This window comes from Xenopus laevis, chromosome 7L, assembly GCF_017654675.1.
Source record: "Xenopus laevis strain J_2021 chromosome 7L, Xenopus_laevis_v10.1, whole genome shotgun sequence".
Taxonomy (NCBI): Eukaryota; Metazoa; Chordata; class Amphibia; order Anura; family Pipidae; genus Xenopus; species Xenopus laevis.
In genome coordinates, this window is record NC_054383.1 from 24,609,801 (window position 1) to 24,633,515 (window position 23,715).

The following is a 23,715-nucleotide window of genomic DNA, read 5'->3' on the forward strand; positions in this document are numbered from 1 at the left end:
ATGGAAAATTGGGCTTACCACTAATTTTTAAACCATTAGATGGGGGTGACCCACACCGAGTGTCCAACTACCTTACCTCTGGTACAGGTCTCTTATCCTAGCCTTTGGTGCTCTATATTAACCACCCTAGGATGAAGGGTACTTCATGTGCATGTACCTGCTAAAGCCTTGGAGGAGGAGGAGGTACTTAAAGGAGAAGTCAACCCCTTCGGCGCTAAAACCCTCCCCCCTTTACAATTCATCCTTGAAAAATCTGAGACACAAGTATATTTTTGAACATTTAATCTTTCAAAAGTTTCCAGGAAGTGATATCCATGGGAGGTACCACTGATATAAAGCTCAAAGCTGGATGGATGGTGTCCCGTAGAGGTATTTTTAAGATTTACTGACACATTACTGCCCCTTTATGCATTAACACATGATGTAAGATATGACATTCAGTAACAATCCCCAGGTCTCCCTCCCCTCATTCTCATGGTCTCAGTTTCTCATACAGCAAGCAGGGCCATTTCTCGACCGTTTGGATCCGTACCATTTCCTATGACTTTTTTGGCCCATTTGTGGAGACGACTATACAATGGGAAGCCCTTGTTCTCCTGATAAAGGTACACTCCAGTGATCTCCTGACACTCAGGGCTTGTCTGGGCCTCGTCCACTGGGTACTGGCTGACTACTTCCTTTTCATCTTTGTCCAAAGCCACAAAACCAAAAAACTGTTTAACATTATTGGCAGCAAGGACTTTCGCATGGACCTCAGCAGTACGATTGAACAGATCTTTTTCAGCATAACGGTAGTGTTTCCAATAAGCCTCTTGATGGTAGCTTAAAGGGGAACAGCAATGATGCAAGCAATTGAGCAGAAAGGCAATTACAGCAATCAGTATCCAACCAAGGAACTAAAATGGAAAGAAAAGAGGTGAAGTTTAAGTTCAAACACAAAAACACGTATCATCACAACGTAGAGTATTGGTGCTCATTTTTGTTACTGCATAAATGTCTGTTCTACATGGAAAAGAGATCCCATACCCGTGTATATTTTAGAAGCATGTTTGCATTGTAAAATTATCATTAATTGCATTATAATTTGTTGGTAAAACCACTTATACATGGATTACTTTTTCATACTTGACAAAGGGGGTTACCCCGAAACGCTGCATTGCACTCCGCTTCAATAAATAATTGAAATTTTCACGCAGACCTGAGTGCCGTGAGGTTTTTCTACACTATTGCATTGGGAGGTTGCCGAGCCTCCACCCACATGCACCAGGCATATCTATATCCATTGGAAAGGAGGGTGTGCGAATCCACACTACACTGTTTGGACTTACTTTTTTATGGGGCCAATTAATTAAGCCACGACTTTTTCAGGTCAGGCTTTTTGAAGCCTGCAGGGAAAAAAAGCTCAAAAAAGCAAGAATTGTGACAATTCTGAATCCAAAAATACTCCAGCTAAAACCTGTCGAAATCATGTAAAAGCCAATGGTAGATGTCTCTTTTACAACTGGAAGATCTTTCTTTGATATGTGGTTTTAAAGCTTTTCGGGTATTTTTGGCACAGGCTTTTCTGCAACAATACGAAAAAGTCAGTTTTTGCGACTTTTCTGCGACTTTTCCTGTTCATGCTTTTTAAGATTGGGTTTTTTAATAAATGTCATGACATTCATGGTTTTAGAGAAAGTGAGTTTAGTCGTGGTTTCAAAAACCTCAAAAACCACTAAAATTCTACCTTTAATAAATAGGCCTCCAAGTATATGGCTGCTGGCCCAACAAGCTGGAAGTCTACTGGCAGGGAGATTTGGCTGTCCCCCTCCTACTCTGCTTCTGGCAGGGACCTTAGGATATTCCCACCCCTCATTTGAAACACAGACAGGGACCAGAGAACATCTATAGGGAGCTCTAATAAAGGGGCTAAGATAATATTAATTTTTAGCACCATGTAAAAGCAACGCCATATAATACTCATAATTGCCTACAAAATTACGTTTTTTTAATTTATCCTAAATGTCTGCTTTAAGTGAGAGAGGATAACCATAAACACAGCAATATTAAAGCTTGTACTGTAATGTTGATTAAATACATTTATTTATAAGTGAGAATAACTTCAGAGTTTGCACCTGGGCACCCTGTTCCAACAGAATTCGATTTATCACCAAATAATGAACATAATTTTGCTTTGTGCAGTGAACACTTTCTCACGCATGAAGAGACTAAAGGATTTAAATATACAGAGTCGCTTGCAGTTTACAATCTGGTGTTAACTACAAAGGGTGTGGGTGTTTTTATATTCAACCCGAGTTTTGGTGCAAAAGACCTTGAAACACAGCGGGGCATATTTAGCAAAGGTGTTACCACAATTTGCCATTAGGGAATACTCAACTCTGACCTCTATCCACTTGTATAGATTTTAGGACCATATTAATACAAAAAAATTTTGCCATATTTTCACCCTTTGATAAATATTCCCCTAAATATCATATATTAGTTTTATGTCAAAGAAGGGAAAATGGGCAACTTTGTTTTGGAATGAGAAGTTACAGGTTTAATGAAGTTGGGAGAAATCAACAAAATGTACAGTTTTACTACAAGTACTAGTAGTTCAAAAAACAAAACCATATACAGGTATGGGATCCGTTATCTGGAAGCCTGTCATCGAGAAAGCTCTGAATTACAGGAAGGTTATCTCCCATAGACTCCATTTTATCCAAATAATTCAAAAATGTTTTTCCTTTTTCTCTGTAATAATAAAACAGTTCCTTATACTTGATCCCAAATGAGATATAAGGAATTCTTATTGTTAGTAAAACCAGCCTATTAGATTTATTTAACACTTAAATGATTTTCTAGTAAACTTAAGGTATGAAGATCCAAATTATGGAAAGATCCAGTATCGGGAAAACCCCAGGTCCCGAGCATTCTGGATAACAGGTAAGGTTGCCACCTTTTTTCCGGGTGGAATCCGGCCCGGATTTCTTAATTTGGAAAACCGGCAGACAGTTTTAACCCGGGCAGCCCTTCAAAAAACCCGGGCTGTCTGAGTCAAAACCGGGCAGGTGGCAACCCAGATTACAGGTCCCATGCCTGTATCCCTACAGTCACTTGACAGGTCTGTATAAATGAAGGAAAGCAAACTGTGTGCTCCTTCTTGGTATCTTACTACCGTAGTCAACAGACACTATTTCAAACTTGCCCCCCAGCGAGCTTACATCTCCAGTGCTTAGAACTGTGTAGGGGCTAGACTGGCTCCTGTAGATTGGGGAGTCGAGATCTGTTACTATAAAAGAGCCACATTTCTGACCCCACTCAGAACTGCCATCAGAAATTGCAGGACCCCATACGACAAAATTTCCTGGGCCCCCTGGGCTGCACCCACCGCAAGCCCCACCTACAGGTCCGCCCCCCCACCACACAGTAAAAAAACAAAAAAAATATTGGTGGCTAGGGTTCCCACATGTTAATAAAAAATAAAAAGATATTGGTGGCTGGGCCCCCCCCAAAAAAAAACATTTGTGGCCAGGGCCCCCCCATTAAAAAATAGTGGTGGCTAGGACCCCACATTAGAAAAAAAAAATGGTGGCCAGCCCCCCCTCCACATTATGAGAAAATTGTTGGCCAGGGCCCCTTAAACGTCCATGCCATTCCAAAGTCAGCAGCTCTTAGAAAGATGGGGGGCCCGGCTAATCAAGTAAGTGGTGTGGCCGGGCCCCCTTACCCTCGGGCCCCCTACAACTCTCCCCCCCTGTCCCCCCCTGATGGCTGCCCTGACCCCACTAGTTCATCATAGGCAAGACCTGGGCCCAAAATAACATTAACTATTAGGGTCAGGCCACACTGGGCGTTTTGGAAAGATTTGGTCGCCTGGCGACTAATAACCTCATTTTCACTTCGGCGACTTCGGAAAACGAATCGCGGCATGTGATTAGCACCGGCGTTTTTTCATTTTAGCCGGCGCAGAGTCAGGGAAGGCGTTTGGGGAGATTGGTCGCCGCAAAGACGAGGCGATTAGTCGCAAGGCGACCAATAGGGATGTCGCGGACTGTTCGCCCGCGAACTAATTCGCGCGAACATCGGCCGTTCGCGTCCGCCGAATGTTCGCGAACGTCGCGCGACGTTCGCCAATTTGGGTTCGCCTTAGCTGGCGCTTATTTTTGCCATCTCACCCCAGACCAGCAGATACATGGCAGCCAATCAGGAAGCTCTCACTCCTGGACCACCCCCACACCCCCTGGACCACTCCCCTTCCATATATAAACTGAAGCCCTGCAGCGTTTTTTCATTCTGCCTGTGTGTGCTTGGAAGAGCTAGTGTAGGGAGAGAGCTGTTTAGTGATTTGAGGGACAGTTGATAGTAACTTTGCTGGCTAGTAATCTACTTGATACTGCTCTGTATTGTAGGGACAGAACTCTGCAGGGATTTGAGGGACAGTGAGTTTAGGTTAGTTAGCTTTGCTGACTAGTAATCTACCTTCTACTGCAGTGCTCTGTGTGTAGCTGCTGTGGGCACTGCTTCTGATCTCATCTGCTGACTGCTGTAATAACCCAATAGTCCTTGTAAGGACTGCTTTTATTTTCTTTTTTGTTTTTTTACTTTGCTACTATAAGAGCCCAGTGCTATTAGTCTAGCTGTGTTGGGGAGTGGGACTGGTGTGCTGCTCCTCCTAGTAGTTCACCACTACCAGCACCAACCAGAGTCAAAATTGTTACAAAGTATCTTATTTGCACCTGTTAGCTGTTCTGAGCTCTCTGCCAAAAGCCAATTAAGTTAAAAACTGTTTTTTTTCTGGCTGTTCAGTGCAGAGAAAAGAGGGACTTTCCAGTACAAAAGAGGGACAGGGGGTTGAGTGGTCAAAAGAGGGACAGTTGGGAGGTATGCAAGTGCCACCTAGCTGTGTGAGCTTTTTCACATTCTGTCTAAATAACAATAATAATTCCGTGTCCGTAAACATCACCTGAGTGATGTTTTTACAGCAGCAATAATATATTCCGTATCCACTACTGTATACGTTGCCCTTGCAGGCATTGTTTGCCCAGTCTTTAACCAAGTGCCACCTAGCTGTGTGAGCTTTTTCACATTCCGTGTCCAGAAACATCACCTGAGTGACGTAGTGTGATTTCTGCCCTTTACAGCACAAAACGCAGTGCTGTGTCAACAATGAATTTTTCAGATACATTTTTGCCCTTGATCCCCCTCTGGCATGCCACTGTCCAGGTCGTTGCACCCTTTAAACAACTTTAAAATCATTTTTCTGGCCAGAAATGTCTTTTCTAGCTTTTAAAATTCGCCTTCCCATTGAAGTCTATGGGGTTCGCGACGTTCGCGAACCGTTCGCATTTTTGGACGCAAGTTCGCGAATATGTTTGCGAACATTTTTTCCGCCGTTCGCTACATCCCTAGCGACCAAATCTCCCCAAAACGCCCAGTGTGGCCTGACCCTAATAGTTAATGTTAATTTGGGCCCAGGTCTTGCCTATGATGAACTAGTGGGGTCAGAACTGTGGCTCTTTTATTGTAAAAGATCTCGACTGCCCAATCTTATGTTGCCTCTATAGATAAGGTTATAAAGCACAGTTAGTAGCAATAAGGCACTTTGTGGGCTTAGAAACACTTATTGAGATGCCCGGTCATGTTCACTGGAAGGAAAGAAGAACAAGGCTGAGTAATCATAAGGACTCATATACTAATGGTGGGGCAGGGGGAACCGTGAAAAAAAAAAGGAGCAAACCAGCATGAATTTTGCACTTTACAACCTGCCTCATTATCAGCACGTGTGTGCTTCCCCCATGAATACATTGCTGCACCACTGTATTCACGAGGGGCTAGTGGAAGAATGTAGATGTCCCCTACCCCATCCCCTAAAGTTAAAAAAACCCTAACCCCCCACCCTACACAGGCCCCCCCCAGCCTAAGTGTTAACCCGGGCAAATGCCCCTAACGTTTTACTTACCCCTCGGTGCAGATTCAGGCATCGGAGTTCACGTGCGCCATCTTCTTCTCTTTGGAATGAGACAGGCATGTCGGCGCATGCGCAGTTGAAGCAATTTTGTCTCCTGACAACTGCGCATGCACTGAAACTCCGAAAATTGCAGAAGCGCCGGTCTGCACCAATCTGCACCGAGGGGTAAGTAAAACGTTAGGGGCATTTGCCCAGAGTAACACTGGGGAGAGGAGGGAGGGGGTCTATGTAGGGTAGGGGTTTTTAACTTTAGGGTTGAATTCTCCTTTAAGGGTAGGACTACACGGGCTTTTCCGGTTGTGATCCGACATGCTGCACAAAAATGCAGGCGTTAAGTCGGATGCAACGGAAGTAAGGTAAGATATACAAATGCCGGAGGTGCAGCAGCTTTGATCCGACGTGACTGCAGATGCTACGTGCTGTGTCTGCATCTGACAGTTGTGTTGCGTCCGATCAATGCTGCGGCACCATCCGACATTTGTATATCTTACCTTACTTCCGTCGCTTCCGACTTGACGCCTGCGTTTTTGTGCAGCGCGTTGGATCGCACAGAAAACGCCAGCGTAGTCCTACCCTAAGATGTGCAATTGTGGGTGCAGGGTGCAATGAAACCCTGAGCTAATAGCCTGCCTTGCACCCTTGAACTGGATTGTTAACCCCACATCTCTCTGGAGCCCTGTAACCCAAACCAGCCAGTATGATATTTGCTTTTATTATTCGTTCTTAGTTTTCCATGTGGGAGAATAGGGACAAGCCCTTATGAATGACCTATTATTTTGCCTAATTACCAATTACCTTCCACAGTGGAACCAATGATTGATGTGCAAGATGTGCACTTTCCAGCCCACCTTCACCTAGCACCCCCTCAAGAAATAAACTATTTACAACCCTATAAAGGTTCTGCTCAAATTTTTTTTTATACACTAGTGTCCAGTTTTGTCGAAAAGCTTCAAAATGTGGAAATGTTACAATACAAAGGTTACATCTGTGTCTCAACTCCAGGCCTTGGTGGCTGCTCAAAGGTCACATTGCAGGGATTTTCCTTAACTCAAGCACAGGTCAGTTAATCAGCAGTGTCTGCTCACTATGACTGTATATAATATATATATATATACTTATATATAATGGTATGAGAATGGTATACAAAGTATCATTCCCAGCTGAATAACTAGTGAACTTAGTATCTTGCCTTGTTCCAATATGGCTCCTGGTTTTAGTTTTCATTTTTTATAGGCTTATCAATTATTTATCTTTCTGTTCAGCAGTTCCCTAGTTTGGAATTTCAGCAGCTATCTGGTTGCTAGGGTCTTGTTTACCTGGCAGTGGTTTGAGCAAGAGACTGGAATATGAATAGGAGAGGGTCTGAATATAGTGAATAAAGTACCCCCTCTTGTAAAATATAAGGATATTATAAGTTACCGAGGAGTTTCATGACCATATAAAAACACGAGGCCGAAGGCCGAGTGTTTTTATACAGGTCATGGAACTCAGAGGTAACTTCTAATATCCTCATATTTTGCAACTGGGGGTACTTTATTTATTATAATACACAAGTTTTAGGGGGTCATGTGACAGAAATGACATGAGAACTCACCGTTTATAACTGATGAAATCAGAACTCACCGTTTATAAGGATATAATTTACAAGATATTCATGGCTTTTGTGTATTATAGAAAGATAAGGAATAAAAATAAGAATAACAAAAACATTGTAAACTCACAGAGCAATAGTTTTTTTTTTGCTGATGGGGTCATTTGAAAGCTGGAAAGCTGTTGTAAAGGAAGACAAATAATTCATGAACTATTAAAAAAATTAAGACAAAGTTGCTAGAAATGGGGCATTCTATAACACACAGGTATGGGACCTGTTATCCATAATGCTCGGGACCTGAGGTTTTCTGGATAATGGATTGTTCCGTAATTTGGATCTTCATACCTTAATTCTACTAGAAAGCCATTTCAGGCGATTTAGGCGCGATCCAACGCGCAGCACAAAAACACAGACGTCAAGTGGGATGCGACGGAAATAAGGTAAGAGATGGAAAAGCGCGAGTCTGCATCCGACAGTCGCGTCTGCCAAACCCTGCGACACCATCTGACGTTACTGTTGCTTACCTTATTTCTGTTGCATCTGAACTGACGCCTGCGTTTTTGTGCAGCGCGTCTGATCGTGCCGAAATCGCCAGTGGAGTTCCTCCCTTAAACATTAAATAAACCCAATAGGCTGGTTTTGCTTCCAATAAGGATTAATTATATCTTAGTTGGGATCAAGTACAAGCTACTGTTTTTATTATTACAGAGAAAAAGAAAATCAGTTTTTAAAATTTGGATTATTCGGATAAAAAAGTCTTTGGGAGACGGCCTTTCCATAATTTGGAGCTTTCTGGATAATGGATCATTTACCTGTACTAAAATTTAACTTAAAGGTGAACCACCCCTTTAACCAGTGGCACCTCCATGGGCCCCCTGCCCCAGTTGCGACCCTCCCTCCTTTCACTTACTGATCGGGCTGGGGGAGGTCAGGTAACGCACAGATTCAGGCCGGGCCCACAGGGTTTTTTTCTAGTGTCCCACCGGCCCAGTCCAACCCTGGCCATCTCCCATAGACTCCATTATAATCAAATCATTTAATTTTCAAAATGTATTTTTTTCTGTAATAATAAAACAGTACCTTGTATTTAATCCCAGCTAATAATAATTAACCCTCATTAGAGACAAAACAATCCTATTGGGTTCATTAACTACTGAAATCATTCTTAAAGGGATACGGTCATGGGAAATTTTTATTAGTTAACAGTGCTGCTCCTGTAATCTGTTTCACAAAAGAGCAAACTGATTTTTTTATATTTAATTTTGAAATCTGACATGGGGCTAGACATATTGTCAGTTTCCCAGCTGCCCAAAGTCATGTGACTTGTGCTCTGATAAACTTCAGTCACTCTATACTGCTGTTCTGCAAGTTGGAGTGATATCACCCCCCCCTTCTCCCCCCCAGCAGCCCATCAGCAGAACAATTGGATGGTAACCAGATAGCAGCTCCCTAACACAAGATAACAGCTGTCTGGTAGATTTAAGAACAGCACTCAATTGTAAAATCCAGGTCCCACTGCAACACATTTAGTTACATTGAGTAGGAGAAACAATAGCCTACCAGAAAGCAATTCCATCCTAAAGTGAATCCCTTAAGGTATGGAGATCCAAATTATGGCAAGATCCCTTATCCGGAAAACCCCAAGTCCCGAATTCTTGATAACAGGTCCCATAACTGTATTTTCATTTTATACATGTATTGTATGTCGATTCATCCCCTTGGTATGTTTTGTGGAGCCTACACCATTTCCAGGCTTTCAAGGAAGGCATCTCCTCTTCGTTCCTCCCATAAATACAAATATCTCCAGACACCGGTTTCTTTTGGTTCTTTATACAAACGGTAAATATAAGCGTATACTTAATAGACGTAAATACAGATTTTCAGGGCACCAACAATGATGTTGTCCCCTATAGAATGCTGCCACCAGCTGCCATAGTATAGAAAATATGATCCATCAAAGAAGAAGTAAAGGTTAAAGGGGTGGTGCACCTTTAAGTTAACTTTCAGTATGTTATAGAATGGCCAATTCTAAGTAACTTTTCAATTGATTTTTTCTTTGCTATAGTTTATGAATTATTTGCTTTTTCTTCTGACTTGCAGCTTTCGCATGGGGGTCACTGACCCCATCTAAAAACAAATGCTCTGTAAGGCTACCAATGTATTGTTATAGTTACTTTTTATATTTTTCACTTTTCTATTCAGGCCTCTCTGCTTTTCATATTCCAGTCTCTTATTTAAATCAGTGCATGGTTGCTAGGATAATTTGGACTATATATAATATATATATTTATACGTTACATGTACTGTAAGAGTTGGTTATAGCAAATATGACCCAGGTTGACGGGTGCCCGCTCCCCCCCCCTCTGGTGCTCGAAGGTTGGCAGGTAGTGGGAAAATAAATAAATAAACAACAAAAGTGAAATGGGGAAAATAAACAAAATAATAGGAAAAGGGGAAGGCTAATTGGAATTATCTTTTACTTCCTCCATTTTGATTGTAATTTCTTTATGTTCTTACTCAATACGTTACCGTCTAGAAACAAAGAATGTTAGCATGACACCATTTTGTTATGTTTTTTTCTTTATTTAAAGTTTATTGAAATATGCAGCAATCTCACAAATAAGATACTTCCTTACTGTTTATATGCATTGCAACTTGTACAACTGAGATGCTAAATAAAAGAATTGTTAAAAAAAAAAAAAAAAATGAATTCACGGAAACCCCCTTCCCCCCCCACACGATTGCTGGGATCCACAAAAAAAGGGGGTTCATTCACATGCGGGTATCCCTATTAGCGTAATATGGTTTCCTTTAAAGGACAAGTAAACATTAAAAACAAGTGAATGTAAAATAGATGAGAGTGCTATGCTAAGCACTTTTGCAATGTACAGTCATTATTTATATGTTTTTAATTCCAAGATATTAAAGGATACATGTACTGTTAACATGAATGGATTTTTGTACAACTACTCCACTTGCTGGTCATTTTCCGAACATCTGACCTTGAAGTATTCAAGGAAGTTGAGAAAGAAAGAGGCTGCTCTGATGTTCTTTTGCTTAGGGAAGATTTGAGAAAGTTTTCTAATTTTTTTCCTAAGCAGAAGAACATCACCTCTTTATTTCTTCTGACAACTTCCTTCACTGCTTAGTGGTCAGACAGGTCAGAACATGACCAGCAGGTGGCAGAATTGTAACAAAATTCATTCATATTAAGAGTACATGTATTCTTTAATATCATGGAATTAAAAATATATAAATAATGAATGTACATCGCAAAAATGCTTAGAATAGCACCATCAATTTCACTTATTTTTAAAGGAGAAACAAACCCTTAATAAGGGTTTTAGCCTAGCTTCCCACCCGGGCAAACGCCCCATATGCTTTGCTTAGCCCTCCGTGCAGATTCTGTCCAGCGGAGTTCACGGGCGCCATCTTCAGCAATCTTCGGAATGAGACCGTCGGAGCGGCGCATGCACAGTTGGAGCAACTTTCTTTAATCGCGACAACTGCACATGCGCCGAAACTCACATTTGCCGTATCGCCGGTCTCATTCTGAAGATTACTGAAGCGGCTGAAGATGTCGCCCGTGAACTTTGTTGGACAGAATCTGCACTGAGGGGTTAAGTAAAGAGTTAGGGGCATTTGCCCGGGGGGCAGCTAGGCTGGGGGGGATGGGGGTCTATGCAGGGTAGGGTTTTTTTTAATTAAGGGTTTGTTTCTCCTTTAAGGTCTACTTATACTTTAAACTGTGGTTTATTTGGTGAATCCAGTGAGCACACTGTGGCAACCCACTTACTGCTGTCTCATTATAGGAATGTCGACATAATTGGCAGCCGCCACGGCAGCGAAGGGAACCCATCGTGCTATCAAGGGAATTCAGCAGACCATCAAAAGGACAGCGATACAGTATATGTTTGCCCATATTCAACTATTTGTAAAGTGCTTTCCTCATGATAAAAAGCCCTCCATTTAATTATTCCCCACACATGGCAACAATCTGCATCACTGAGTATAACCTTACTGGATAAGCTTTTACTTATTACTTGGCACATTCTATTAATGCCTTTAAAGGTGCGGGTCACCTTTATGTTAACTTTTAGTATGTTATAGAATAGCTAATTCTAACCAACTTTTCACTTGGCTTTCATTTTTTCATTTACATAGTTTTTTTTAATTATTTGCCTTCTGCCTTGTCTTTCCAGCTTCCAAATGAGAGTCACTGACCCCATCTAAAAAACAAATGCTCTGTAAGGCTACAAATTGTATTGTTATTCATCTTTGTATTCAGGCCTCTCCTATTTATATTCCAGTCTCTTATTCAAATCAGTGCATGGTAGCTAGTTCTAATTACCCTAGCAACCATGCACTGTTTTGAACAAAAGATTGATGAATTTGCAGACTGGAGAGGTGCCGAATAAAAAGCTACATAACTCATAAAAAATGAAAACCAATTGCAAACTCTCTCACAATATATTTCCCTTTAAGAGTACCTTGGATGACTTCTTGAAAAAGAAAGTAGGGGTATATATGTGCACTGGTGAATACATTGGTCAATATTTTCATACATTTCTTAAAAAAACAACCCAAAAGCTCAATTTTACATACCTTAGTGTACAAGTTTAGTCCTACAGCTGTAGCCAACGCTGTACTTGTGGCAGTCACGTAAGCCACGCCAATTTGACTACAGGGGAATAAGAGACATAGCTGTAAAGCACAATTCTAATCTAAAAATCCATTAGACATAATACAGATTCTATGCCTTTGGGTCGTTATACCTGCACGAGGTGCCACATGGGTGCCATACTGTACATTTTTATTTTACTATAGTGCTTAGACATCTAGATATTGGCAGTATGTAGTCAAAAAGAAAGTATTATGCCTTATAAAGGTTATACTGGGATTTTCTAATTGCTGAAGACACTGCAATATTCTGAGCATTTACCATTAGCCTGAAGGCCACACCTGTTTAGCCTGTATGTTCCATAGAACTACTATAAAAGCCAGGACCACCATCAGCTCCGTGACCTTCTGATGTGTAACTATTGTATGGGATCTGTTATCAAGAAATCCCTTATCCAGAAAAAAGGCTGTCTCCCATAGCCTTCATTATACACCTTGTACTTGATCCAAACTAAGATATAATTAATCCTTATTGGAGGCAAAACCCGCCTATTGGGTTTATTTTATTTCTAGTTGACTTATAATATGAAGATCCAAATTACGGAATGATCCATTATCTGGAAACCCCCAGGTACTGAGCAATCTGGATAACAGGTCCCATACCTGTATTACTCTCAGAATCATTGTGTTGCTTTGTTGTTTCTACGTACAGCAGTAACACTTACGTGAGAGTGATTGGAGACGCTGCGTTTCTGTTTGTATAGTTCACCAAAGCATTGAACGACTGGTTGACCCACTGCCAAAACACCACCGCCGGCACAGTTCTGACAAATGAAATCCAAAAAACAAAGTTATAATGGCAATAGACAAGCTAATTGAAAGCACAAGGTAGAAAGGTTCTACTAACTTTAAGTATTACACCTGAGCAGGGTGCAGATTAAATAGATGACTACATTAAATATGACATTGCTATTTCATGTGAAAACCATTTCCATTATTAGAAATGTATTTTGCCCTTATTAAAAGTATAGTCAACCCCATACCCTGCCCTTGTGCAAACAAAAGTATATGTGCGTTGTATAATATCACTATTACTTATGGATCTTTATTATAGGCAGGCTCACTGTAGTGCCAACAGCTAAAGGATAAACCAGACGGGCCACATTCTAGCATATCAAGAACCATACTAACCCAGATGTGATTTAAGCTTCCTACCCATTACTCATACCAGTCGGCTCCACGCTTCCTACCCATTCCATATTCCAGTCTAAGACAAACTTCCTACCCATTCCTCATTCCAGTCTAATCCAAGCTTCCTATCCATTCGTCATCTCAGTATAATCCAAGCTTCCTACCCATTCCATATTCCAGTCTAATCCAAGCTTCCTATCCATCCCTCATTCCAGTCTAATTCAAGCTTCCTACCCATTCCATATTCCAGTCTTATCCAAGCTTCCTACTCATCCCTCATACAAATCTAATCCAAGCTTCCTACCCATTCCTCATTGCAGTCTGCTCCAAGCTTCCTACCCATTCCTCTCCAACTGCAAGTGTTTTATGTGTTATTGTTTAGACATGGAGTAATTTAACTCTAAGCTAAAAACAGACTGTGCAATCAAACTGCAATCCACAATAATACTATTAAAATATAAATATATTAAATGATTTTAAGGTTCCATAAAATTATTTGTTTCAGCTACCTTATGGTATTGTGTGCACTATTTTTTTTAAATAAATATTTAGAAACCTCACTACTTCCTGCACTGAGTTAAATGTCAAAATATAACAAGACTGTTGCCTTTCTGGTAAATCAAGGCACGAGGTTACCAGGATGTTCACTTCTCAAGACAAACAAAACAATGATATTATTTCATTTCTTTTCAGGGTAATGTCACCTCCCAGTGAACGCAAGGAACACATCCCACTGCACAAATACCCATGTGTATCAGCTTTACACTTGAAAATTAGCCCACCCAGAGCAAGCAAGGAATTTAAGAGCTTATATTTACGTTTATTATGTTTACAGGCAGACACCACTGCACAACAAAAATACACAACCACCCCCATATGAACACAAGATGCCCAGAGGAACCAGGTGCAGGTCTGTATTATGGGCAGGTCTAGTTCAGCAACATGAAGCATGCCAACAACAGTCATCTCTGAATAGAATTAAAGCACTTAGGCCAGAGAGGTATAATTATGGTAAAAGAGTTTACTGAAAACAAATCACCTTGCTGTCACCCTTGGGTTATTCTCACTAGGGTGTAGCACCTGATTAATGGGGTTGTTCACCTTTAAATTAACTTTTAGTTTGAGAGCGACATTGTGAGACAATTTGCAATTGGTTTTCATTTTTTATTATTTATTGCTTTTTGAGTTATTTAGCATTTTACTCATCAGATCTCCAGTTTACAATTTCAGTAATCTGGTTACTAGGTTCTGATTTACCGTAGCAACCATGCATTGATTTGAATAACAGACTGGAATATGAATAGGAGAGGGTCTGAATAGAAAGATGAGTAATATAAAGTAGCAATAACAATACATTTGTAGCCTTACAGAGCATTTGATTTTAGATGGGGTCAGTAACCCCTATTTGAAAACTGTAAAGAGTCAGAAGAAAGGCAAATAGTTAAAAACTTGTAAAAAAAAGAAAAAAAGTGGCCAATGGAAAAATTGCTTAGATTTAACCATTCAATCACATACTAAAAGTAAACATAAAGGTGAACCACCCCTTTAACATGCTCATCTGTTTTCTACCAGTAGGTTAAAAGCAACCTGTAGCAAAAACATTGGGTGTCCTAATTTGTGGCCTGTACCTGTAGAACTGAAGCATGCACCCTGTAATGGCCATTCCGCCAGGGAATTGGAAAGACATTCTTCCAATCAGATTCATTTTGTCCCCGGTGTCCGGATGAAAAGCAGAATCATAAAGCTTCTTGGCATAATGCAGTTGTTCCTGGTGGCACAGAATCTGCTCTGAGAAAAAGAGATGTATAATTATCCCCAGCATACTACACACAGAGACTGCACCTAATTAGCACCTATGCTAAATTACAGGATGCTACGAAAAGCACAAGGTGGGTCATGCGGGGTCAGTATGTACTGCTCTTAATATGTTATTCAAATATAATTTGGACTTTTTAATTGATTATAAGTCAATGGACATATATCTTAGATAAATGGCTATTACATACAGAGACTGGATCACAAAGGGGGAAAAAAAGTGTAAATCACTGAGGGGGTAGGCAAATGTACGGCACCCCCCAGGGATTGTAATCACTTACCTGATTCCCCAGGCTGGTGCTCCTTTTAGCAGAAAACTACACCGGTCTTAAGGTGGCCATACATTATAAGATATTTCCCCAATATGCCCACCAAAGGCAGGGCGATATCAGACTAATACGACTGCTCGGCCTTAGGGCCAAATAATCAGATTACAATGAAGGGAATAGGTGCCGAGAGGACAAGGTCCGCATCAACTAGCCGTCTAAAGGACCTGAATCAGCAGCTTAAATCTGCCTGGTTACAGCCACCTTTTACAAGCACCACAATTACGGGGGTTGTCAAACATTTGTGCCCCCCATTGATTTACACTTTCTCCTTTAAAGGGGTTGTTTACCATCCATCACTTTTTTCAGTTCAGTTGGTTTCAGATAATTTCCAGAAATAAAGACTTTTTCCAATTACTTAATTTTCTATGTGTGACTGTCTTTCTAATATTGAAGTGTAAAGTTTCATTTTTCACCTTCCAAAGCAGCTATGGGGGGGGGTCGCCGACCCTGTAAACTGTTCTCAGTTGATACATTTTTTACCACTTACCTGCAGGAATCCACAAGCTGTTTTGCTCTATCCAATTCCTGTCCTGGGATCTGTAATGTTAAAGAAGTGCTTCAACCTCCCCACAAATGTACTTTGGTCCCATCGGGGAGCATCAATGTCGAATTTAGCGATCTCCATTGCCATAGTGGTCCTTTCCTTTACCTGAAATACAAACATTCTGCAATCTTATCCAATTCTAAAACAATATTAATGAAGTGTTTGTTTCCGGATGAAAAAGTAACTGTAGAAGAAGCAGACCCTGCTTAGTGTAGAGTCCTGCGCGGAACCAATTTCTAAGACCCGGACCCAACACCACAACCCAAACCCGGATATTTACCCACTTTGATCTACTACCCGACCCACAACTGCCTTATCCGGAACCCTCGACCACCATCAAACAGGAAGTGATGGTGCTGCAAACCGGAAGTGACGTCATCGAAAGTGGGCGGGACAGAAACAAGTTTTGTAAAACTTTCAAAGGAGTAAAATATAGACAATATTACATAAAATAATTAAGATAAGAAATTTAGATGAGACCTGCAACTCCGCAGACCCGCGGGTATCCCCGCACCTGAAAATCCTCCCCTCATACACAACACAGTGCATGCTCACAGGGAAAGTCACCAATGTGATAACATACTGTTCCCAAATGCCTAAACAATGATGAAAGAATTGAAAAGAATTGTGTAAAACTGGCAAAGGCACATTGATGACTGATTGTCTGCCAATGCTGTGAGCAGCTAAACACATTCACAATTAGTATTGCTGCCCACACACAGGCAAATTGGTGTGTATGGGGATGGATGACTGATTGGATTAGCCTGATTTGTGCCAAAACAGATCTGTGTGTATATGGCCAGCTTCAGATCAACATCCAATCACACACAACTGACCTAGCCAGGCTTCTGCCCATGTTGCAATAGATGACCTTCACCCAAAAATATGCGGAGGGGAGCTCTACCTGTTCCGATATGGGGCTTCCTACTGAATAACCATTGAATCCAAGGGGGAGCAATTCGCCTTATTCAGTACATTAATTAATGGTATTTGCAGACTCTGAGCCTCATTATCCAGCGCAGGATTCTCCATTATCAGGGCAGTTCCTTGGAAACAGCAGAATAAGGCATTGGGGCACAATATTCTATGACTAGATACTTATGAGCAAGCTCACGTCACAGGTCATTATAAGTGAAGAGCTGCAGTGCTATTATACAAAGGATTCTTTTTGTTCCAACTTGCAGACCCAGTAAACCACACAAAGACCAATGGTCTCTAAAACAATACACAGACACACGCAGATCCAAACATGCTGTCCTTGCACGATGACATGTAGATCTGAACACACATTCACTCTTAAACATATACAGACACCTGCAGGCCTCACCAGCTACGAGGAAGGAAAAAATATATTGGACTGAGAAAAAGGGGAACTAAAGGCTTTCAAATAATTTGTATTTTTTTCAGTACATCATTTTGATTAATTTTATTTAAAGCAGGCATGTCCAAAGTGCGGGCCGTTTTCAAATTTACACCGGCCCTCAGCCTCCGTCATGAAATTAATAATAATGAGGCCCCCCAGCACAGTGAGATCAGGAATCCCATAGCAGTAATATTAAGGCACATTAGTGAAATGATCTGCCACTTGTCTATACTGCTGCCTGTGTGCTGAAGGTGTTAGCAATAGACACGCACTGGCACGCGCTGTTTCCGCATACTTCTTTAGAGCTGAAGGTGTCAATAGACGTACTGACGTGCTTTTTTAAAAACGCCGCAAAAACGCCACGTCTGGCCTTGCCCTACAAATGCTAAAGAGATAAAGCATTATGAAAAATAAAATTTCTTAAAAAAGGAAAATAACCCTCAGGGCACAGATGCCAATCGCTGCACTTGTTTTGCCCTTCTTGAATAACAAGTTCACAAAGAGCCTATAGCTGATAGGCTGCTGCCGGCATTGGAAGTCGCCGATGATTGGTTATAAGTGCGTCAGAATCTGACAGCCATGTTGAGAGAGGCTGCTTGCTGCGTAAACTGTGACCTCTTTTCATAAACAAGTTGGGTTTCAACGGCGCAGGGTTGGTTTCTGATTACAATTCGCTTCTGACAGGGGACACCAAGTGAGACAAGGCCTTTGTATTATAAACATAACTTTCTGTTGTTCTTCTCCAGTCAAGGAGACAATGGACTGTAATAAAACAATGTCCCCAGTAGTATGAGGCCTTTGCACGAATACAGTTAGTGCGAGGGTTTCCATACCTCCCAACATTTGAGAATAAGAAAGAGGGAGAAAGATGGCTGCCGCGCATAGTGCGTCGAAATTTTCTTGACCACGCCCACCTGATGGCCACACCCCCTAAAGGCACGCCCATTTATAAAAACACCCCCCCATTTCTCTTAGTTGGCATAGCAGACAAAGTGTGCACTAGCATTTTTAAAGCAGACAAAGTGGCCCCATTATTTATGTGTGTGGCAGAAGCATTGCTGTCTCTCAACATTTAATGGCACATTGGTACATTGTGGTGCCAGCTCTTCATGATAGACACCCTCTACCCCCACCAATAACCCTGCTCAGTAAGTGCTCCCCTAATTACATTAAAAAATTATAATATAATTTTGAAAGGGAAAAAAAAAGTAAGAAAAAGGGGAAATTAATCAACAAACTTGTGTTGTCCTTTTTTCTTATTTTTTTTTACCTTTCAAAATTATATTAACTGATAATGCACACAAAAATCTAGCCCCCTGGTTTTGCACATGATGATAGTCTTCAATGACTCAATGAATTTTAATAGAGCTCTTACATGAATTTACCTATTTATAGAATCAATTCTTAATGAAATGCAATTAATAGGTTTGAATAATTTATTTATATGAATTTATATTGATTACATTATAGTTATGTGATATATACATGAAATCCAGACCCTAGTTTTGCTCAAAGTTTTGACTCATGCCAAGTTGATCTTCAAGTTCGTAGCCCCATGCAAAAAAAGTAGCCACACTGTCTTCTCAGTGCTGAGCTCAGCCTCAGCTCTTTCTTCCTAGTATTAAAAGCACTGCTCTGCAGCAGAACAGCTTCCTTCCCCTCTCTCTCTCCTACACCCCTCTGTGAGCCTGTGTGAGCGCAGAAGAAGGGAAGGTTTACCATGTGCTCGTGCTGCAGCAGGCAGTCTCTCCCTCTCTCAGAGTCTCCCCACACAAAGCAGGCACATAGTCGGAGTCCGACTCCAGCCAGCCAGGGTTGCCAGGTTTATATTTCAAAACCAGCCAAAGACTATAAAAAACTAGCCAAAAAGTAGCCCAATTCATACACTGCCAATTCCATTTCCCGTACCTTATACAGGTAATACATTCACAGAGACTGGCAGTTGAAACCACAGCAGGGCTTCTGGGAGGTAGTTGTGTTAGTGGGGTTTCTTAGTCAAGCAGATTTCTCCAGCAGCAATAATTAATCCAGCACTGAGAAATGGGAGCCGGCATCACTCGAACTGTGATTTCACCTTAATTTGCATTAAAAAATTGGCCGGTTTTAAAAGTCCAAACCCGCAGCAACTTCCAAAACTGCCCAAATCTGTACCTTGGCGGGTATGGACTTTTAAAACCTGCCAATTAGCTTTAAAAATAGCCCAATTCGGCTATGAACCCGCTAATCTGGCAACCCTGATGATGGCACAGAGCAGTCAATTTGATCTATTATAACAGAGGTGGAAAGTTTAAAGCATAACATACATTTAATATCTATCAGGGAAACAACAATGGATGAAGTCGGTCCTGAATTTGCTAGGAGGGGAGAGAGAAATGATAAAATGCATTTCAATGTCTGCCAGGAGTTACAGAGGTCCTTAAAGTTATACTTATTACGCCTAGTTATTCCACTTCATGAAAGCCAATACAAATGTGAACTTAACGGTTACATTTCACTGCGCTGGCTGGTAAGAATAATGTGACAGAATAAAGAGAAGGCTGCTATATTATCCCATTAACAGAATTTCTGTGCTTTTTTACTAATAGCACAACCTAAACCTTTCCAGCTGTGCCATGAAGAGCAGCCTAGCACAATGCAGAGAGCTGCTTCCCAAGCACGTACTAAAGAGACGTGAGGCAGTGCAACATAAGAGGCGGCAGGAGCAGTTAGTGTAGCCAGAGAAAGGTGCTAGTATTACTTACAGACTCCACTAGCCTACACTGAGCGGAATTTCAGGCATCTATGTCCTGCGACCTCCTGTTCTGTTCCACACAGTCCAGCCAGCGAAGCCTCGGGGAGGGGGCGTGCTGTAAGGCAGCAGAGCAGCAGTCTCTCTCATTTCTGTAGTCTAGTCTCTGCAAAATTGGGCAGGTTTTGAAAGTCCAAACCCGCAGCACCTATCAAAACCAGCCCAAAACTAGCCATTGGCGGGTTTGGACTTTTAAAACCAGCCACTACATTTTAAAAATAGCCCAATTTGGCGGTAAACCTGCCAACCTGGCAACCCTGCAGCACTAGAGACTTGCGTCCCGCCCCTTTTACTTTGCATCTCATTGGCCCGCATGTAAGAGGGTGTTCGAATGATGTATGTAAAATTGTATGTGAGTTATGTAAGTTGTATGAATGTGAAATGTTAAATGTGTATGTGATTTAATTGTGTTTGAAAATCTACATGTAATGTTTAAATGTGGCCACTAGATGGCAGTATTGTATTACAGTTGGAATGGTTCATGTGCTAAGGAGTGATAGGCACATGCACAAGAGTTGGGGAAACACATGTTAAGCTAGTGGGTAGTTAATGCTAGAGGGAAAAAGTATTTAAAGGGGAGACACACCCAGGGTGTTGTTGAGAGTTGGATGTCGTGAAGTCTAGAAGTAGACAGTGCTAAGGAAATACAAGTAAAAGTACTAGGTACTTAAGCTAGCTAGTGATAGCTAAGTGAGAATGGGTAGTTGTTACCCCAACAAGGAGCATTAGAGGCTTAGAAGCCGTGGTTCAGCCACAGTGAGGGACCAAGTGCTTAGGCAGGGTCTAGCGGACAACCCAAGAAGAAGGTCAAGGAAAAGTCCTACCCGGAAAGGTCAGTGAGGCATTGAAGCGGTGTCGGCCTGGCTGAAGGAGGGAGGTGGCACACAGTAAAAGTCCTGAGTCGGGGCGAGGTGGAGGGTCGCAGGTTGTGTGACGGACTGCCTGACCGACTAGGTGGTGCAAAAGACCTTGGTTGGGTTCGTGGATCCTGGCAAACTTGGAGGCTTCTTGAAAATCCTGAATGTGTCCCTGGTGATGTCCTGAAGTGCACTGTGTGAGTAAATTGTGGCCCATGTGAATAAAAGTTATTTTTCTTCAAAGTTGGAAAATTCGTGTACTTGCCCTTTAATTACACCGGAGGGCCCCCTACACGCAGCAGCCGGAGGAGGAGCTTGTCACTGGGCTGCATTAATAAGTAATAAAGAGATGACTGTCCGTACAGTGCAGGGGTGTCCAAACTTTTTGCAACGAGGGCCACATTTGGTGAGGTGAAAATGTGTGGGGGCCGACCATTCTAATTGTTCCATTATCTGGGGGCACAAAAGAATGGGAGGCCCCAAAATGGACAGGGCAACTGTAATGTACAATAGTTTCAGCTTATACTTGAGGGGATAAGAATTATTTAGCACACAAATCAGCCCTGACAAGCTTCCTGCATGTGCACCAGAACGAGAACATAACACTGTCCCTAACCATAATGCTCATATGCCAATGCCCCTAACGCAAAGCAGATGGTAGATGCTTTACCACTCCCAGCAGTGTGTGTGTATATGTATGTCCAGGCTACTTGCCTGGGACTGGCAACCTTCCCCCCTCCCCTCTGTAGCTCACTCTGACAGCCAGAGAGAGAAGACAGAACTTGCGGAGGAGTGTGCTGTGTGAGCGCAGAAGAAGTCTCCTGCACAGACTGACTCTCACTGACGTTTACCTCGTAGTCATGGCGGGGCAGCACACTGCAGCAGGCAGTCTCTCTCTCAGAGTCTCCTGAGACGTCCACACGCTGTCTCCGCAGCCCCAGTCTCCACAGAGGGCAGGCACAGAAAGGGGCGTGCTGGGCAGCACAGCTCTAGTGACGTCCACACTCTCACACACCCAGTCTCCACACAGGCCAGCCAATCGAAGCGGGGGGCGGGGCTCCTCTCCAGGGAGCTGCACTGCAATCAATTTTTAGGAATTTGATGCGGGCCAATTTAAAATGGCACCCCTGGTACAGTGAGTGTGTGAATGAGCTGCACTTAATAAGGGTTTGGGCACAGCCAGACTCGCATCTCCCTGGTAACCCCTCTCTGTCGGCACCGACATGGCCACCCCTCTCTCAGACTCCGAAGCAGATCAGAGTGAGGGGCATAGCCTACCTCACCTTAGTGATAGACCGGAACGTGTCCACCCCAAGGGACTATTATTTCGCCCTAGCGCACACGGTCTGTGATCACTACGAGAAGGACCCATAAATCAGGGGTCAGGCACCATTTAACTTACTCGCAGTATCCACAATACCTGCCCTCCATCCCTGGCATCTAAATTGTATATGTCGGAGGCGTGGCGCTTTGCGCGCCCTGCATGACGTGACGTCACGCCCTCCTCTCAAGTTCCAGCCCTCTGCTCTGAATCTGATTCCCAACCCAAGTCTCCTCCTCTCCACCCCTTTTAAGAACGTGAATGTGTATCCTATTCCTGCGGCTGCTGGCTGGCTGGCGGCGTCACGTGCAGCAGTGCGTGCTACTATTTGGGGCCGGGCATTGGGCGGTTTTTCCAAGTCCAAACCCGCGGCACCTATTAAAACTAGCCATTGGCGGGTTTGGACTTGGAAAAACCGGCACCACGCTTAAAAAAACGCCCAATTTGGCGGGAAACCCCGCAGGTTAAAGGGATACTGTCATCGGAAAACATGTTTTTTTCAAAACACATCAGTTAATAGTGCTACTCCAGCAGAATTCTGCACTGAAATCCGTTTCTCAAAAGAGCAAACAGATTTTTTTATATTCAATTTTGAAATCTGACATGGGGCTAGACATTTTGTCAATTTCCCAGCTGCCCCAGTCATGTGACTTGTGCCTGCACTTTAGGATGGAATTACTTTCTGGCAGGCAGTTATTTCTCCTACTTAATGTAACTGAATGTGTCTCAGTGGGACATGGGTTTTTACTATTGAGTGCTGTTCTTAGATCTACCAGGCAGCTGTTATCTTGTGTTAGGGAGCTGCTATCTGGTTACCTTCCCATTGTTCTTTTGTTTGGCTGCTGGGGGGAAAAAGGGAGGGGGGTGATATCACTCTAACTTGCAGTACAGCAGTAAAGAGTGATTGAAGTTTATCAGAGCACAAGTCACATGACTTGGGGCAGCTGGGAAATTTACAATATGTCTAGCCCCATGTCAGATTTCAAACTTGAATATAAAAAAATCTGTTTGCTCTTTTGAGAAATGGATTTCAGTGCAGAATTCTGCTGGAGCAGCACTATTAACTGATTCATTTTGAAAAAAATTTTTTTCCCATGACAGTATCCCTTTAAAGTTTCTGTCCTACAGCTGCAGCCAATGCAATGACTGACAGTCAGCGTGAGTGAGGCAAAAACAGCAGGTTAGGCTGCACCAGGTCCCTGGGCGTAGACGGCTTGTTTTCTTGTAGAAATCAGCTGACTTGGTTTAAAGGGACAGGATGTGGGAAGTCTTGTGCTCTCCGGAGTTTGTGTTGCTTTATGTAAGATTTCTTTTGATAAACTCTGTTGTCTCCACTTCCAGCTTTG

General features: G+C 42.3%; 1 long non-coding RNA gene and 1 pseudogene across 1 annotated transcript in view; one reads left to right on the forward strand and one right to left on the reverse strand.

Annotated features, from left to right (window-relative positions):
* Window positions 1-267: 267 nt before the first annotated feature.
* LOC121395347 lies at window positions 268-22,588 on the reverse strand (annotated as a pseudogene).
* Window positions 20,760-23,715, forward strand: part of LOC121395350 — a 39,202-nt gene continuing 36,246 nt past the window's right edge. Inside the window, exon 1 of the long non-coding RNA XR_005962416.1 lies at window positions 20,760-21,245. This is a non-coding gene — a long non-coding RNA (uncharacterized LOC121395350). The remainder of the gene's footprint in view (window positions 21,246-23,715) is intronic.